Genomic DNA, 20,259 nt, shown 5'->3' with positions numbered 1-20,259 from the left:
TGGGAGCTAGAGATGAGGGTGTGACCTTTCCAGGCCAATGCCAAAGAAAAGGAAACCAAAAATAAGGGTTTCATGTTTAAAGTATGAAGTGTGATCTGTCATGTTGGGTGGAAGCCGTATTCCTTGACGTCAGCTACGCCAACTTGATTTAGAGGTCTTCCAGCATCTGTACAAGACTAGGTGTAGAATGTAACTTCTTTAGCTGTGTGACTTATACCGAAGGCTTAATACTTTTAGCTTTATGGCAGTGTTGAGGAGAAAAAAGGCAAGAGAAATGTAGCTAAAATTGTATCTCCTTACAACTTGCAAATAAATCCCTGAGACAGACAGATTGTAACACTCCTACAGCTCGCTCAAGGACTTCCTGTAATGTTTTACCACTGTAGCTTTGCTCTTGTTAGTGTTGGTTTTCTCTGATAATCATATCACCTCCCCCAACCCTAAGATAGACGTTAGCAATCATCTTTCAAACATATGGCCCACTGACCTACATCTGAAGGGTCTCGAGACTGTTTTACTAGACAGTAGTAAATAATCTTATCTGAACAAAGCTGGCCCCTCAAGATCCTGAGGACCTTGCTTCCAAATTCCTTAGAGACTTACACCATCCCTAAACCCCACTAACTAAAGTATATAATCAGTTGCACCTCACAATCCCAGGGCAGCTCTTTTTGCCCACCAGTGCTGTCCCCGTGCTATAATAAAAGCACCTTTTTGCACTCAAAACATCTCAATAATTATTATTATTTTTTGAGATTGTATTTATTTAGGAGTACCTAGGTGGCTCAGTGGTTGAGCATCTGCCTTTGGCTCAGGTCGTGATCCCGGGGTCCTGGGATCGAGTCCCACATTGGGCTCCCCTCAGGGAACCTGCTTCTCCCTCTGCCTGTGTCTCTCCTCTTTCTGTGACTCTCATGAATAAATAAATAAAATCTTAAAAAGAAAAAAAAAGATTTTACTTATTTATTTATTTATTTGAGAGAGAGAGGGAGAAAGAGAACACAAGCAGGAGAGAGGGACAGATGGAGAGAAGCAGACTCCTCACTGAACAGGGAGCCCCATGTGGGGTTTGATCCCAGGGTCTTGAGATCATGACCTGAGCTGAAGGCAGATGCTTAACTGACTGAACCACCCAGGCACTCTAGTAATTCTTTCTTGACCATTCACTTTGGCCCCACATCAGCAGTGTTAGTGGTCAGGAGTCCTTGCTTGGTAAAGTCATTTCCAATAGGGCCCAAGGGCAGTTTTCTTCTGATGACATTTTCAGAACACCCGCACACCAGGCTCTAAAGTACGGCCAGAAGTATCCTTGGAACTTGTTGATGGGCTTGATCATAAAACATTAGAGACTTTCAGTAGCAGGTCATACTAGCATGAGACAACAGGGGATTCGTGGAGGGTTGAATGCTGATAGAATTTCAAGAAGTTTGCAGAGGCTTTTTGTTGGTTTGTTTTGTTTTTTTTTAAAGGTTTTGTTTATTTATTCATGAGAGACACAGAGAGAGGCAGAGACATAGGCAGAGGGAGAAGCAGGCTCCCTGTGGGGAGCCCAATGTGGGATTCGATCCCAGGACTCCAGGATCATGACCTGAGCCGAAGGCAGACAGCCACTGAGTCACCCTTGCACCCTGAAGTTTGCAAAATTTTTGTTGAAGTTCATACAATTTGTCCAGTGAAATGGGTGCCTTAGTCACTGGAAATCATGGGGGTATCCCCCAGATGGGAAATACACATTTCAATGTTTTTTTGCTATTGTGGGGGCATTGGCCTTATAGCAGGGGAAAGCTTTAACCCATCTAGAAAACACACAGTAGTAACAAGAACATACTAATAATGTAGCTGGGTTGCAAGGGTACAGGAACACCAAGCTCTGGGGTCCCATACAGGCTAGGTTTGGCCCCTCATATTGACAAAGTCCAAAGGCAAGGAGATGAATGGTGGCAAAATAAGGGAGTGATTTATTTCAGTGAGGCCAACACTGAGAAGACGGGGGACTAGCACCCCAAAGACTGCCTCCGAAGTGCTGAAAATACTTCCAGGTTTCTATTAGGAAAATGTGGGAGAAAGGTCGGAGGATACATGTAGGTGGGCCGTGGATCAAGTCAGTCGTTCTCTTGGGGTCAGTCGCACGGGGTCTTCTTGGCTCAGGGCAGCCCTTATTGCTTGAGGGGGTAGTTATGGTTTCTATCAGAGGATCCTTTGCCTTCAAACTCTTTCACCTGAATTAAGAGATAAGCTGGACAGAAGAACTTAATCAATTAGAAAGTTCAAGGTGAATATGGAGATATTCAGACTCCTCTTTGAATAATCTATACCCAGGGTGCCTAAGTGGCTCAGTCAGTTGAACATCTGACTCTTGATTTCTGCTCAGGTCATGATCTCAGGGTCATGAGATGGAGCCCTGTGTAGGGCTCTAGGTGTGGAATCTGCTTAGGATTCTCTCTCTCCCTCTACTCATCTGCCCCACCCACCCCTCTGCCAGTTAAATGTGTGTACTCTCTCTCGATTAACAGCCACCAAGTGGCTGTTGAGTGAAGTCCAGCTGTAGGTGTTTAAAGGGTTCAGAGGGAGGAGGTCTGAGGCCTCTGGGAATAAAAACAGTTTTTTTTCCAGGATTATGTACCTGATTAGTGCCTATTTTATAGAAGTCTCCTCACAAATATCGACTCATAATTTGGATCATTTTAAATGCCCTATGGAAAGTGAAGGAATGCAAAAACCGAAAAATGGAGATTGTCAGGGAGGCAGGAAGAACCAAGTGGCTTTCTTGGATTCTCATACACCGGACTGTCTGTTTAATTTATAGCCACTGTATACTCACCTCAATTTCTCTGACTCGGGAGCAGACTGTTCCCATGTTACAAGGACATCAGGATGGCAAAGGTCTGGCTATGGAGGGCCATTTTTGCAGAAGCAGAATGGACTTTTCTTTATATGCCATAATCTTCATAGATCCTGCTGCTGCCTTTGCATAAAAGCCAATGACATGCTGGTTTCTTTCCAAAGACTCTTTTTTCCACAAACCTTCTTTTTTTTTTTTTTTTAAAGATTTTATTTATTCATGTGAGAGACACAGAGAGACAGGCAGAGACATAGGCAGAGGAAGAAGCTGGCTCTTTATGGGGAACCTGATGTGGGACTCGATCCCAGGACCCCAGGATCACGACTTGAGCCCAAGGCAGACACTCAACCACTGAAGCCACCCAGGCATCCCTCCACAAACCTTCTACAACTTTTTTTTTTTTTTTTTAACATTTAGATTTTGTCTTAAGTTTTTCCTCTTTAAATAATTAGCCTCACTCACTTTAGGATCAGATTACTTTCTTTTCCCTCCACAAGAATGTGTTTTTATTCCTCATATTTCTTCTTATCAAAAACACATGTCCTACTTTCCTTGCATACAGTTGTTTCCTTTATTATTTCCAGTAGTCTTAAATATACTTACTGAAATGCTTAACTCTTAGAAATCTTAATTTTTAGTGATAATTAAGTAGTAACTAATTATGAACTGTTATACCAGCATTTTTTAGATTTGTAAATTTGTAAATATATTCTATAATTTCTAGAAGCATATACCTTTTAAAATTTTCCAACAGAGCATTAACATTCAGATATTTTTTAGTTTTCTTTCTTTTTTTAAAAAAGATTTTATTTATTTACTTGTGAGAGACAGAGAGAGAGGCAGAGACATAGGCAGAGGGAAAAGCAAGACTCAATCCCAGGACCCCAGGATCATGACCTGAGCCAAAGGCAGATGCGCAACCACTGAGCCACCCAGGCACCCATTTTTTAGTTTTCTATAATGAGAAGCCAAAGATAGATAAACCTTAATGTGGGAAACAAAGGCGAAAGAAAAATTAAATTTCCATAGTTCTTACAGTTATTCACAAGTTCTTGGAAACAGGTGGAATGACATTCCCCTAGGAACTCAGCTGCCTTGATATTAATATTTTGCTAAGGGCAAAAGGCAATCTGAACATTATCCTGACACCCCCCTGTAAGTCTACTTTAACGTTTAAAAATTTCATTGGAAACTTCTTTTATCTTTACTCCCCAAGATATATGTTGGCCATCTTCCCGCTAGCATATGATCCACCAATATACATCTGAAGGTCTTATGATGAAGGTTTTATTAGACAAAAGTAAATGACCTTATCCTAACAATAGCTAGCCCCCTCAGGATCCTGGAAATCTTTCTCCTAAAATTCCACAGAGACTTATACTATCCCTAACCCCCTCTCAACTTGAAAGTATATAATAGGCCACTCCTCACAACCCAGTGTAGCTCTTTCTGCCCATGAGTCCTGTCCCTGTGCTTTAAGAAAACCACCTTTTTTGTACCAAAGACATCTCAAGAATTCTTGGCCATTGGCTTAGAACCCCAGCATCTTTCTTACATCAAACCTACGTTCACTATTTAATACTTTAGTATTTGGTCTTATTTGGAAATGATCTAGATATGTAATGAATTTAACTTAACTCATCATTTAACTTCACTTAGCAAAACCCTAAGGCTTTAGGTTACCAAAAAAGATTTGGGAAAACAATTTAAGTAAATCTAAGTATTGCTGAAAAGCTTAAATAAACTTTTATATTGTTTACATCTATTTAATTTTCTTGTTCTTAATAACTCTTTTAGATTACTTCCATGGACTTCATTAAACATTAGCCAAAGTCAGCCATTATACTAAGCTCTTATTTTTTTGTTGATAGATCTTATAAGAGATAACACGAATTTATTTGGCTGGTAGAATTAAAGTCTTATATTTGATGTTGATAACTCTAAAGATGTCTATTTTAATTAAACCATCAACCTTAAAGTAGCTTTTATATGAACTATTTTCCCAGATCCTGTAAACTGGAAAGCCATTTGGCTTAGTTTCTTTCTTTCTGAGAGTTTCAGAATGCCCAATCTTACAAGCGATTGCCTTCAAACCAACTAAACAGAGCTCTGTTACAAATTAATTTTAGCAATACCATCTGGAGGTAGAAAAATATCTCACATTTACAACATATATATGGACATACAAACACACAGATGCAAAGGATCTCATAGTTTCTAATATTTGTGGAGAAGATTTTTAAGATTTGTATTTTGTTCCTGGACTTAAAGGAGGTTGTGCTAGACTTTGGACATGGGAGCCCTTTTAGCAGTTTGTATTTTAACTGTTTGTACCTTCCTTCCCCCTAAGTCTCAGGTGATTGTTGGCTGTATTTACATTTCAAAAGAATGGGAAGATGTACAACTTTTAAGGGACAGAGAAAGAATGTAACTAAGGTCAATAATTTACAAGTCCTTTGAGATAAACAAGGGAACTTTGGGGATTGGTAAAGAATAGGTGAATTTTGCATTGCCTTTAAAACTCACCTCCCCTCTTCATACCTCTCCCCATAAAAAGATTTGTAAGATCAGGATAATTGTTCTCAATTCCTCAGAGAATTGGGTTGTAGCTTGAATGTCATCATAGGTTGATCCAACATATCCAACTACATTATCCTCAATTTGCTTCTTTTCTTCTAGGTACATAATTTTAATTTTAAATATTTCTGGCAGTATTGAATACTGCCCCTCTCCTTGGGTGTGAGATGGGTCCCCAAAGAGGGTGCAAAGGATATTACTTTCCCTGAATCCAGAGTCACTCCCAAAGATAGCCAAAAGAAAGAGCCAACAACCTGCTTGTCTCAGGTAGGCAGAAAACCAGGCTTTCAGTTATCCAAAATGAGACAGCAAGAAGGCATAGCTAGCCCTGGGAGAGAAGGGATCAGTAAACAATGGGTTTGGATCTGGAAAGGAGACAAAGGGAAACTGGTTTTCTCTCTCACCTGGGCACTACAGACAGATTCAGAACTGAATCTGGGGGCTTTTCACCCTTCACTAGCTTCTACCAGCTGTTCCAGGATCCTCTCTGCAGGCTCTGGAATCTATCAGAGGTTCCCCTTGGCTGATAAAGGGAATGATGTAGCAGGTTATCAGAAAATGCCTCAGTTTTATCAACTCTGGCAGGGGCCCATATGAGGGCCCTCTTTGCAAGGTAGGTATGGGAGTCTGTAAGGCCATTAACTTGGCAGATTTTTTTTATGGATATGTGTCTTTTTAGAGTGGAAAATGAATCAGGATGAGTAAAATGAGTTCTCAAAGGAGGAAAGAGGGGAGCAGTAAGAATTATGTCATTGTATAGTCTTGTTTTAGGCACCACTCAAATTGATTTTCTTTAGGCTTTTGCAATGCATCTTTCAATGAAACTATTTTGGAATTTTGAAAATTTTTTGGAAGTTTCTGCTTGCCAGCTAAAACAGCTTACTTTGGGAACCCTTGTTTTCATCAAGTCCACTTTTTAAAATTAAAAAAAAAAGATTTTATTTATTTATGAGAAACACAGAGAGAGGCAGAGACATAGGCAGAGGGAGAAGCAGGCTCCTCACAGGGAGCCCAAGCCCAATGTGGGACTCCATCCTGGAACTCCAGGATCATGCCCTGAGCTGAAGGCAGACGCTCAACTGCTTCAACTGCTGAGCAACCCCAGGCATACCTTAAGTGCACTTCTTTTTTTTTTTTTCCGTTTTTTAAAGATTTTATTTCTTTATCAGAGACACAGAGAGAGAAAGAGAGAGAGAGAGAGAGGCAGAGACACAGGCAAAGGGAGAAGCAGGCTCCATGCAGGGAGCCCGACATGAGACTAGATCCCAGGTCTGCAGGATCACGCCCCGGGCGGAAGGTGGCACCAAACCGCTAAGCTACCGGGGCTGCCCTTAAGTGCACTTCTTAAATGATCTTATCTAAGTGGAATATTCCCCATGATGGCCATTATATTTCTAGGTTGTTTTTAGTAAAATCTTGCTGTTTCTGTAGATAGTCACAGCTCCTGACACCAGTTTTTAGGCATAAAATAAGCAAGTGTGCTGGAAGGTGCTGCACTTGAATTCTTTGGATTTTAAGGATCCCAGTAGCTAAGGCTTTATTTACATAAAACAAGACAAACAAATGTGTACTTTAGCACACCAGCAATAACCAAAAGATGTCCTTATGGCCTGGTCGAGAGAAGCCATGGGTACCACCAGTAAAGCCCCACAGGGACTAAGCCAGCAGACTCCATTATGGAGACTGAGGACTGGAAATGGGGAAAGGACTAAACCAGCAAACTGCAGGTAGGAACTGGGGATTTCAATGTGGAATTGGGGGCTGAACCAAGGGCTTAGTGATGGGATTTGATGTGAGGTAAGGCCTGTGAGGAAACGGTCAAGAAAGAATTCTTGTGAGACATTTTTGGTGCAAAAATAGTGGAGTTATTAAAGCATGGGAACCTGTGGACAGAAAGAGCCACCCTAAGATTGTGAGGAACAATTGATTATATGCTTTTAAGTTGGGAAGGGTAGAGATAAAGGAAGTCTCCAAAAGGACTTTCATTTCTTTTCTTCTTCTTTTATTTTTAAGATTTATTTATTTATTTGGGAGAAAGAATGTGCATGCATGTACTTGCACAAGTGGGGGAAGGGGCAGAGGAGAGAGAATCTCAAGCAAACTCCCCGCTGAGCTTGGAACCCAACACAGGGCTCAGGGCTTAGATCCCATGTCCCTGAGATCATACCTGAGCTGAAATCAAGAGTTGAGCTGAAATCAAGAGTCAGACACTTAATCGACTGAACTACCTGGGCCTCCTCCAAAAGGATTTTCATATATTAAAGAAGACTTACAGAATCTTGGAGGCCTGGCTATTGTCAAGCTACGGTTGTTTTTGCCTCTAGCAAAGCATTAACATTAAGACAGTTGAGAGTTCCTGGAGGAATGTCATACTCTGTCTCAAATATTTATTGATGGGCTGCAAGTTGTAAGGAAATTTAATTTTATCTACATTTCCTTTTGCCTTTGTTCTCCACATCATAAGGTCCAGTGTTTGGTTAGATCTTGTCAGTATATACTAACCTGTTAATCCTGGAATGGAAAGCCAATTATGTTGGTAGGATTCAACAAGGGCACTGAGACCAAGAACTCAGAAGAGCTGCAGGGCACCACACCTGTTACTCATTGTCCCTGAATGACATCAGATGTACACTTTGGATCCTGACAGTGCCACCAAATCTGTTAAAAAATAAAATTCAAAAAAAAATAAAAAAAAAAAATAAAATTCATCCGAGTAAATTTGAAGATCTAATTTGGCTATATTAAACGATTCATGAATTGGGGAACATCCCATCTAGCAAGTAAAGGGGAGCTGTGCTGAGCTAAACAAAAAGAAGGTTTTCAAAGGCAGAGGGAGAGTAGGGCACCTGCATGGCTCAGTTGGTTAGCGTCTGCCTTGGGCTCAGGTCCTGATTCCCCACATCAGGCTCTCTGCTCCTCAACAGGGAGTCTGCTTCTCCCTCTCCCTCTGCCCATTCCCCTGCTTGTATGTACTCTCTCTCTCTCAAATAAATAAATAAAATCTTTTTTAAAAAAGTAAAGGCAGAGAGAAAGCATTAAAAAAGAAGAAAATAATCTATGAGCAAGGAATGCATTATTTAGGCATTTTGCCCTCCTAAGGGAAACTGAAGGGAAGTATAAACCCTGGATATTGGCTCATATAATTATGGAGGTTGAGATGTCCCCAGATTGCCATCTGCAAGCTGGAGACTCAGGAAGACCTGAGGGTTGGAGAGCCAATGATGTAGATGCCAGTCTGAGTCTGAAAGCCTGAGAAATAGGAGCACTGAGGTCAAGAAAAGACTGATGTGCCAGGACTAAGCAAACAGAGCAAATTCCACTTTTTTGTTCTATGCAGGCTCTCAATGGATTGGATGATGCCCACCCACATTGGAAAGGGCAATCTGCATAACTTAGTCCACCGATTCAAATATTCACTAATTTCTTTCAGAAACACTTTCACAGACACAGCCAGAAATATTGTTTAACCAGGTATCTGGGGATTCCATGACCCAGTCAAACTGACACATAAAATTAATCATCAAGAGCCTACAAGCAATGGTATCCGAGCAATGAACACATATAAAGTCTGATCTTAATTTTAAAATATCATTTCCCAGTGGAAGAACCAGGGATCCTTGGATAAATGAGTCTGAGGGCAGGATCAGGGAAAGTTTAAGGTGAACCTAGACTATCATGTTAGTCCAGAAAGTAAGTGTTCAAAAAACAGTGGGAACACATGAGCCAGCTTGAAGGAACTCAATCAGAGAATCAAAATAAATAATGAGAGGAATGGTTTTTAACACACCATATTTAAAAATTAATGAGTTTATTTTGATACTAACTTCAATGATAATGACTGAGCCAGTGGAGGGGTGAAGTAGGAAAAAAAGGCTGTCCTTGGGATAGGGAGATAATATGGAAGTGTATCTATCTCAGCTTGGACTTAGAAGGAAAAAAGTATCACCTGAGAAATTAGACCTACAGGTCTGCTCACACTGGTTGGGGTTTAATTTTTTCACTTCTAATGTGATATAACAACTATCAAGATGAGATATAAAAAGTGGTCCTGTATATGTATTTTAGCACAATTAAAAAATATGGTCCTAGACCACTGACTCCCTGAACACTTGAAAGAGGCAAAGGCAAGACAACTTTTAAGGCTGTATAGAATCTGCACAGACAAAACTGCTGAAGATAGGCTCATAGCTCTCAGTTATAGAATACACAAGGAAACAATCCAGCATGAATGAGAGCTAACCTAGAGGATAGCAGGGTTAGATCCCAGAATTCAGCTAAAGTGATTCACAGTTTATGAATATAAAAACGAAAATATACTAAATAATTTAAAGCATAAAAAGGAATCAAATTATGAAAATGACTAGGCAGATATTTAAAAAAAATATAATTTCTAAACATAAAAGTATATTTGTTCATTTATTCACCAAATCTCAATGAATGGGTTAAATAGCAGATTGATATATCTTAAAAAAGAATAACTATAAATGGAACTGAGAAAATTACCCAAATGCAAGATAGAAGGGTGAAAAGCCGAGGGAAACAGTAGGTGAAGGGTGGAAGGAGGAGGAGAGAGAGAAAACAGTGAAAAGATGGGACGCCTGGGTGGCTCAGCGGTTGAGCATCTGCCTTCAGCTCAGGACATGATCCTGGGGTTCTGGGATCGAGTTCTGCATTGGGCTCCTGCATGGAGCCTGCTTCTCCTCCCTCTGCCTGTGTCTCTCATGAATAAATAAATAAAATCTTAAAAAAAAAAAGAGAGAGAAAAGGTCGAAAAGATCTACCATGTATGTAACTAGATGTCCAGAAGGAAAGTTTAAAAATAGAAGAAACACAATATTCAAAGAGAAATCTGAGTGTTTTCCAGAATTGATGAGATATATGAGTTCTCAAACTCAGGAAATATATTCCAAACAGATTAAATAAAATATAATTCATACCTAGATCTAGATCCTATAGACATCACAAAGTTAGTACAAGTATTATGAACAATACAATATACTAAAGTTGTGGGGTACCACCACAGCAGTGCTTAGCCTTAAATGCATATACCAGAAACAAAGGAAAATTGGAAAACCAGCAGTCTAAGCTTCCATCTCAAGAATCTAGGCAAAAATAACAAACTTAAGAAATTAGAAGAAGGAAATAAACATAACAGATATTAATGAAATAGAAAACAAATGTACAATGAAGAAATTTATCAAACCCCAAATTTGGTTCTTTAGCAAAATGAATAATGTTGAGAAATCTCTAGCAAAACTGATCAAGAAAAAAAGAAAAGGAGACAATGTTACTGAACCCAGGTTTGGCTTGCCTGTCACTTGAAAGGCCATTACTCAAGAGACAAGTATTTGATTGGAAAGAAATTTGAGCTTTATTCAGGAATCCAGCAACCCAGGAAGAAGGCAGACTCTTGACCAAAAGCCAACCTAGGTTTCTGCCTGGCTCCTGGGTTTTTTAAGGAGTTTATGGTAGTTAATCAGCAAAAGGAGTGCAATGGCCTACAACATTTCTTGATTTCATGCAGACTTGGTGATGTGAGCTACAAATGTTATCTCAGTGCTTCAAGGTTGTGCAAGGGGGTCTCGTTCTTGTTTCATGATATGCAGGAATACTCTGTTCTTTCTGCAGAGGAGGGCAAAGTCTATATAGATTCAGAAAGGGAGGTCAGTAAAATCATTTTTGTGACCTAGAAAAAAAATATTTTGCTAAGAAATTGCTGGGCTAGTCTGAAAGCTAAGGCATCTTCAGACCTGCTGGCCTCTGTGGCCTGGGAAAGTTTGGTCCTTCCCTCCTCAAGGCAGATCTCAAAGAATAAATTAGTTCTGTTACTGATCAAAGGCCTTAGGTCAGCAAGTAAGGAGTCTGTTAACTTGAAGCAAGTCAACCTTTAAGACTGGTTGGAGTGCTGTTAAAAGTACATCATTACAGATCATACAGTTATGCTCCAGATGTTAGGAATAACTGTATGCTTTTAAAACACAGCTTACCCTACTGACAGGACAAGAAAAAGAAAAGCTGAATAGTTTGATATCTATTGAAAAGATGATTCTATTGTTAAAAGCCTCACAAAGAAAACCCCAGGCCAAAATAGCTTCACTGGCAAAATTTTCCAACCATTTAAATAAATAGCAGTTTTGCACAAACTCCTACTGAGGAATAGAAAAATAGGGAATACTCACCAACTCATTTTATAAGGTCAGCACATTCTAGTCACAAAAGTCCAACAAGTATATTACAAAAAAGAAAAATTACTGCATCAAGATTAAGGGCAGTTTATTCCAAAAATACAAGAGAAGTTTAATAATTGAAAATCAACCAGTTCACCACAAAAAAAGGGAGAAACAAGAAGAAAAAACATAATTATCTTGACAAATTGGAAAAGACACTTGATAAAATTCAACACTGGGGCACCTGGGTAGCTCAATCGCTTCAGCATCTGCCTTCGGCTTAGGTCATGATCTCAGGGTCCTGGGATTGAGCCTCATGTTGGGCTCCCTGCCCAGTGGTGAGCCTGCTTCTCCTTCTGCCTCTGCCTGCTACTCCTCCTGCTTGTGCTCTCTTTGTGTCAAATAAATAAATAAAAACTTTTTTAAAAATTCAAACCTATTCATGATTAAAGGGAGAAAAAATTCTTTAGCAAGCTAAGAATGGAGGATAATTTTGAAAAATATGATAATTATCAACTATAATATCTGCCAAGAACATCATATGTAGTGGTGAAAAATGCTGAAAGCTTTCCTGTAGATATTACACTTATTCAACATAGTACTGGAACTTCTAGCCAGTTTGGTAGGGCAAGGAAAAAGAAAAAGTATAAGACTGAGAAAAATGAAATAAAGCTGTATTTATTCACAGGTGGTATAATTGTGTATACAGCAAATCCAAGGAATCTATAGGTAAATTACCTGAAAGGTTAATTTTAGCAAAATCACTGGACACGAGTTCAATATTTGAAAAGTCAATTGTATTTGTGTGTATTAGCAACAAATTTAAATAAAAGAACTTGAAGATATTATATGCAAAAGCCTGAAAAATATCAAATTACTGGAGAAAAAAATCTAGCAAGAGAAGTATAATACCACTTCAGAGTGCTATTGACACTTTGGAATGGATAAATATTTGTTGTAGAGGTCAATTAGTTTGGACTGCTATTTTAAAAAGTGTGCAAAACTATCTCTAATTAAGAACGACTGTTTTACAGTGAAAACTATGATATAGAGAAAAAAATTTAAAACCCTTAATAAATGAAAAATATGCATGCACGTTCTTTGATGAGAAGATTTAATAGTGTAAAAATGTCTGTCCATTCTTCAGTGAAAACCTAATCAAAATCTCAACAGAATGTGTGCATGTGTGTATATGCACATGCATGTGTATGTGCATACATGTGAAAATTATGAAGCAAAATCCAAACTTGATACAGAAATACAAAAGTTCAAGAGTAGCTAAGGCGATCTTGGAGATGAATAAACTTGAAGAATACATATTTCTATGTAAGTGTTGTAACTCAGTATTTTAAAAGTAGATAACTACTAAAAAAAATAGATATTGAATGACTAACTTTTTTTTTTAAGATTTTATTTTTAAGTAATCTCTACACCCAATGTGAGGTTTGAACTCACAGCACCAAGATTAAGAGTCTCAAGCCACCTACTGAGCCAGCCTGGTGCTCTGAATGAATAACTTTTAAACCACTAGAATATAAAAGGGTAATAGGAAAAACCCAGTGGGAGATAGGAAAAAATAAAAACCGAAGCACAAAAAGTCTTGGTTAATAGAGAGTATGAAATTAGATGATAAAAAAACAATGAAAAGATGTCAGTAATCATAAGTGAATTGAACCTGTCAGATAAAAGACACTGTTCAATTTTTTCAAATAATAAGAGCTATTTCTGAGCTGTTTGCAAGAGATGACTTAAAAAATGATACACAAAAATTTTATATTAATGGAACACCTGGGTGGCTCTGTGGTTGGGCGGCTGCCTTCAGCTCAGGTTGTGATCCTGGAATCCGGGATCGAGTCTTGTATCAGGCTCCTACAAGGAGCCTGCTTCTCCCTCTGTCTATGTCTCTGCCTCTCTCTCTGTGTCTCTCACAAATAAATAAATAAATATTTCTTAAAATTGTATTAAAAGAGAAGTTGGGGCACCTGGGTGGCTTAGTCAGTTAAGCATCTGTCTTCAGGTCTGGTCATGATCCCACTGGGGTCCAGGGATGGAGTTCCAAGGCAGGCTCCCTGCTCGACGGGGAGTCTGCTTCTCCCTCTCCCCCTGCTCATACTCTTTCTTTCTCAGATAGATAGATTGATAATAAAATATTTTTTAAAAAGAAAAAGAAAATATAGAGAAGTTGGTATTATCTACTCTAATACCAAACAAAATAGACTTTAGGGAAAAAACATTTTAGGGTTCAAATGTGGAGGATAGTCATAATTCAATAATAATAATAACAATTTACCAGGAAGATATATCTTTTCTACATTTATATACACCCAATAATATAGTTTCAGAGCATGTGAGTTGAAGATGAACTTAAAAAGAGAAATTGCCAAATCAAATTTTGGTGGTCAATTTTAATACATTTCATTCTGATAGAGTGAGGTGAACTCATATATCAAGTAGACCAAAAATTAAGAGGATGTGGAAGATTTGAAACACACAGCATGCTTGATCTAAAGGAGTATCTTCAACTCTGTATACAATGTTTAGAATCTATTCATTTTTTTAAAGTTTTATTTATTTAAGTAATCTTTACACCCTGTGGGGGACTTGGACTCATGATCCTGAGATCAGGAGTCATGCATTCCTGTGACAGAGCCAGTCAGGCACCCTGAAACGATTCATTTTTTTTTTAAGTTTTTATTTATTTATTCATGAGAGACAGAGAGAGAGAGAGAGAGAGAGCAGAGAGAGAGGCAGAGACACAGGCAGAGGGAGAAGCAGGCTCTATGCAAGGAGCCCGAGGTGGGACTCGATTCCGGGACTCCAGGATCACGCCCTGGGCTGAAGACAGGCGCTAAACCACTGAGCCACCCAGGGATCCCCCTAGACGATTCATTTTTTAAGTTTACATAGAATATTTACAAAAGTTGGCCATCCACTAGGACACAAAACAAGTCACAAAAAAGACCCAAGAGATCAGAATCATATTTATATTCTCTGATCATGATACCATTAAGCTAGATACCTATTTCTGTAGGTCTAAATGGTCATAATTTAAACAAAACATACATTTGGGCATTATGAAATATTCCTAAATAACTCATGTCTCAGACAGTAAATTATATTCGAAAATAGAAAATTAGCCACATAGACCTCCTCACTGACCCTGAACCTGCCAGAAATACACCCACATCACTGTCTTTGTCCATGCTGTTTTTCTACATATTAAGAGTCACGTAATGGGGCTAAAGAGATACTTAGGGGAAAATTTATACCTGTACATGCTAGTATTGAAAAATGAAGAGAAAAAAAAATCAAGCCATTAAAAATCATAGCAAACCTACTAGCAAAATATCTTTAAAAAAAATTCCTGCATTACCAATTTGGCTTTATCCTCATTTTTCAAGGGTGATTTAATATTAGAAAATCTAACATCATTTACCACCAGGTCACCAGACATGGTCATGTACATTGTCACAGAGCTGCCAGATGTCAATTAAGACTAGGAGCCAAACTAGAAATAACAGGGAGGCCTTTATTTACTTAGTGTAAGCAAGAGGCTACATATGAAAGGACATTGGCTTCCCAAAGTTCTCTTTTCTCTCCATGAAACAGCACTGAGTGAAAGGTTAGCTGAATCAGTGAAGTGGGGAAGCCCTGTCCAGGGAGCCCAGGGAAAAAACACTCTTGCTGTTTGATGGAATGGGAACCAGGGTGAGGGTAGTGGGAAGGGCTAGATGCAGAGGCATCTAAGCAGTGTCTCAGCTGACCCCCTTCCTCCTCCAGGGAAGACTCTTAGGCTAGGAATGTAGATATTGCAGGTATATGTAAGAGCATGGCTGGGAGGAGGCTAGGGAGCTGAGTCCCTGGCTGGCACTGCACAGGCTGTGCATCAAGTTTTTTGGGAAGGCAGCTTCTCTACTCCCACCCCCATCCCATGAGGGCTGCCAGGCAAAGCCTTTATAGTTGCCTGCAGTCAGACCTGAACCATCATACATAGGATTTGGCCTGGAGCCAGACTTCTTACAGGTTATAAGCTATATGTGGGCATCTTGCTGAAGAGTTGAAGGTGGCTGAAATTCAGCTGAAGCTTTGCCTCCAAGCTCTGGGGCCTGGCATGAGGCTGTGTCCCCCTGGAGGAAGGAGCACCTTCTCATTCACCATACAGGCTATTGACAGCCCTGCCCACACAAACAGATTAAAGTATATCTTACAAAGTCTTCAGTAGATGGAAAAGGCATATGATAAAATTCAATACATTTTTTAAAAGATTTTATTATTTATTCATGAAAGAGAGAGAGGCAGAGACAGGCAGAGGGAGAAGCAGGCTCCATGCAGGGAGCTCAATGTAGGACTCAATCCCGGGACTTCAGGATCACTCCCTGGGCTGAAGGCAGGTGCTCAACTACTGAGCCACCCAGGCCTCCCAAAATTCAACACATTTATAACTTAATAAATGAATAAACCACGGACTAGGAAGGGAAGGAAATAAACCAGGGAAGGAAATTTCCTTAACCTAGTAAAATGTGTGTCTGTGTCCAACTTTCCTCTTCTGAGGGCACCAGCATGTTGGATTAGGGTCTACCCTACTGATGTTAATAATCGCATTTTTAAAAGCCCTGTCTCCAAATGCAGTTACAGACTTCAACATGGTATTTGGAGGGATACAGCACAAGAGGGTAGATGCTGCTCTATTTACTGAGATGGTGAAACCAGGAGAGGAATAAACTTGAAGCTTGACCCACAGCAGAGCCCTGAGGCATTCTAGCTTCTAGAGACTGACTAGAAGTAGAGCCCAGAAGAGTGGCCAGTGGGAAAGAGGAAGCCAGAAACCTATAGTATCTTGGAAAGTGAGAGAGAAGAGGCAGCAAATTGTGTTGATTCTATCCTTCCATGTCTCTTAAACTCCTGGTTTATACTCTCAAATTGACCTCCACCCTGATTCCACCAGCAGAATCTGAGCCCTTTCTTCCAAGTGTGGGCCCAAGGGGATGCATTTTCTACAGATACTATCAAACCAATAAAACCCAGTCTGCTTTTTCTTATCACCATGTGCTGGCAATTCTAAACCATGTGGGTAATAAATGCTTTTCTGAAAAAACAATTTATCGGTCTTAGTTCAAAATAATGGCTGTGGTTATGTAAGCTTCAAATGGAACATATTTATTACCATCTTTAGTAAACCTTATACTTGGAAGCTAATTCAGGGAATTCACAGTGATACAGTGGGCTGCCACACATGTGTTTTGAAAGTAAGTTCTTGGGGTGCCTCGGTAGCTCAGTCAGTTGAGTGCCGGACTCTTGATTTTGGCTTTGGTCATGACCTCAGGGTCCTGAAATTGAGCCCAGAGTTGGCCTCTGTCACTCAGCAGGGAGTCTGCTTGGACTTTTCTCCCTCTGCCCCTCCCCTTGTGGGTGCACAATCTCTCTCTAGAATAAATCTTTTTTAAAAAAAGAAAATAAGTTCTTAATAGTTTGGGATCTTTAAAGCTCATTTTAGGCACAGTTCGTGTCTTCAACCATTATGATCATACATATTCCTGTATTTATTTTTTAATTTTATTTTAAGATTTTATTAATTTATTCATGAAAGATACAAAGAGAGAGGCAGAGATATAGGCAGAGGGAGAAGCAGGCTCCCTGTGAGGAGGGATGTAGGGCTCAATCCCAGGACCCTGGAATCACTACCTGAGCCAAAGGCAGACTTTCAACTACTGTGCCACCCAGGTGCCCCTATTCTTGTGTTTAAACAGTAGATTCATTTCCCAGAGTTAGGAGTCTCTCATGTTCTGTCTCCCTTGGTGGAAAGGGAGGTGGGCGGGGGTGGGGGTGACTGGGTAATAGGCACTGAGGGGGCACTTGATGGGATGAGCACTGGGTGTTATGCTATATGTTGGCAAATTGAACTCCAATAGAAAGAAAGAAAGAAAGAAAGAAAGAAAGAAAGAAAGAAAGAAGAAAGAAAGAAAGAAAGAAAGAAAGAAAGAAAGAAAGAAAGAAAGAAAGAAAGAAAGAAAGAAAGAAAGAAAGAAAGAAAGAAAGAAAGAAAGAAAGAAAGAAAGAAAGAAAGAAAGATTAGGCTTACCATAGGGAAAAGATAAATAAACAGTAGATTCAAAATCTACCAGGATAGCATAGCAATTGTAAATACAAAAGAAATAGCACGAGTTACAGTAATCATGTCATTGTAATTATGACCACTTGGAGTTTTACTTGTGTTTAAAATTTAAAATACTGAAAGAATACAAAGTATTTGATATATTTTTGTTTGGGAAGTGCATATTTTAGTTCATGCATGAAATATTTTACTGAATTTGAAGATCCTTAAATTGAAATTTATTCTTTTTTTTAAATGTTAATCCTTGCTAAAGAACAAATTAAGACAATAATGCTTATTACTGATTACCATGTTATTGTTAACAAAAATAATTTTGTTTTCTAGAGGAGGAAGATGTCTAAAAATGATCCATTCCCTGAGTATCCAATATGCTTACTATCCAAAATACTTAACATTTCATTTTTGAATATACATATATAAGGACAAAGCTTACTACCTCCTAGAATGCTTTCTATCCTTGCAATTTGAGAACTGGATGAGGAAAAAATAATCCGGTTTTTCTGGCCAGTGTGGAAGGACACTGAGGAATATCAGATAAAATGTGGTAGTCTTCATAGGAAATCACCTGATGGAGCCATCTATATTTTCACAGAAATGCCTCACATGTGGAGTTTTAATTTACTGAGTTTCTTTGAATATTTTCTTTTTTTTAAGATAATAAAAAGTAGTGATTTCCTAATTATTCTTCCTTGAACCCATAAAGTGATATTAAGAAGTGAATGCAGAGTTGGGATCCCAGCCTCCCAGCCCCACTTGAGCCCAAACAGGTCACATCTATGTGTTAAAGTCCAGATGTTACCTGCTGAATTGTGTTCATTCAGAATTCATATGTTGAAGGCCTAAGTAACCATTAGTACCTTAGAATGTGACTATATTTGGATATAGGCCCTTTAAAGTAGTGATTAGGGGCATCTGAGTGGCTCAGTCAGTAAACATTAGACACGTGATTTTAACTCAGAGCATGATCTCATGGGTCATGGGACTGAGCTCTGCATCAGGCTCCACACTCAGCACAGAGTCTGCTTGTTCCTCTCCCTCTGCTCCTTCCCCCTCCATTCAAATAAATAAAATCTTAAAAAAAGAATAAAGTGATGATTAAATGAAAATGACGCTCTTAGGGGAAGCCTTAATCCAGTATGGGTGACGTCTTTATAAGACGAGATCTGGACACACAAAGAGACACCAAGGGCCCACATGCACAAAGGGACAACCACATGAAGAAGCAAGTGGCCAGCCATCTGCCAGCCAAAGAGAAACGTCTCAGAGGACACCAACCCTGCTAGTACCTTGATCTTAACTTCTGGACTGTGGGGGGAAAAAGTTGTATGTTATATATAGCCATCCAGTCTGAAGTATTTTATGAAGGCAGCCCTAGCAAACTAATAGATCAGGTGGCATTTGTTTGAACTGAGGGTTCCACAGCTAGAAAGTATTAGGAAATTACTAGAATAGGGGACAGAGTACAGACTTTGAGACCATTCCCCTGGGTTTGAATCCCAGCTTTGCTTTCTAGTAGCAAATCAATGGTGGGCCATTTATTGAATGCAGGGAGTCCAATTTTATGTCTGCCAAGTGGGGGATTTCATTGGGGATGACATGGGGTAATGTATGGAAAATGCCAGGCCCACAGTAGGAGCCCAATAAATGAGGATACTAAACGAAAGCATTCCCCACTGCCTCAGCTCATGTAAGTTAGATTCTGTCCAAGCTGGCTACACTGGGGAGAACTGGAAATCTGTGGGTTTTGCAATTAAGGGAGGGTCATTTAAAAAATGTTTGGTTGGTTAAGTTTTAAAAATTCTGCTAAATTTGCATGTAGTGTTACCCGAGTGGTTGAGAAGATTGAAAAACAAGTGTCTTTTTTATGCTTATAAAAATAGCATATGTTTATCCATATATTATGGAAATACACATATTCTATAGATGTATTTTAGAAAATTTGCATGAAAGGTGCAGGAGTCTAGAAAAGAAAACAACTCATAATAAAATCATTCACAGGCAACCACTGCCCACATTTTAGTATGTTTTCTTTCAATTTTTTTTCTGTTGTCTTTTTTTAAATCAAGGACATCAATTTTGTGCCATGTTTTCTCATTGAATTTTTATCCAGTCTGGTACCCGTCTTTTGGTGGGATCATCTAGCCCATTCACATTCAGAGTAACTATTGAAAGATACGAATTTAGTGTCATCGTATTACCTTTACAGTCCCTGTTTTTGTGGATTGTTTCTTTGGGCTCCTTCTTTCTTTTACAGGGTTTCTCACTGAACTTTTAAGCATGGGCACTTCCTGTGCCATTACAACATCTTAACATTCATTTCTCCCTTCTGTCCTGTAAGTCCCACTGTGGCCATAGGATCTGATGTGACTTGGCACTTAAATTGGGGAAAACAGATCTGGGTTTGGGTGGGTGTGCAAACACCAGCAGTCACTCCTCATCAAGAGTCCTGGCAGGAGCTTGGAGGCTGAGATGTGACTTGCCTGTGCCCCGCAGCCTACCAGTGAGACACCCCCACCCCCACCCCTATTCCCCATCTGGGTTCCTGATACTCTGGCCCTTTA

General features: G+C 39.4%; 1 long non-coding RNA gene across 2 annotated transcripts; it reads right to left on the bottom strand.

Annotated features, from left to right (window-relative positions):
- Nucleotides 1-1,500: 1,500 nt before the first annotated feature.
- LOC140616499 (uncharacterized) lies at nt 1,501-20,201 on the bottom strand. Of its 2 annotated transcripts, none has more exons than XR_012016967.1 (3): nt 19,897-20,201; nt 7,922-8,077; nt 1,501-2,236 (listed from the first exon to the last, which is right to left on the bottom strand). It is a non-coding gene; the product is annotated as an uncharacterized lncRNA (long non-coding RNA). The 2 variants fall into 2 exon arrangements; XR_012016968.1 differs by lacking the exon at nt 19,897-20,201 and adding an exon at nt 11,599-11,915.
- Nucleotides 20,202-20,259: the final 58 nt, after the last annotated feature.

The sequence above is a fragment of the Canis lupus genome, chromosome 24 (assembly GCF_048164855.1).
Source record: "Canis lupus baileyi chromosome 24, mCanLup2.hap1, whole genome shotgun sequence".
NCBI classification, from domain to species: domain Eukaryota; kingdom Metazoa; phylum Chordata; class Mammalia; order Carnivora; family Canidae; genus Canis; species Canis lupus.
This window is presented reverse-complemented; position numbering and strand designations above follow the sequence as displayed.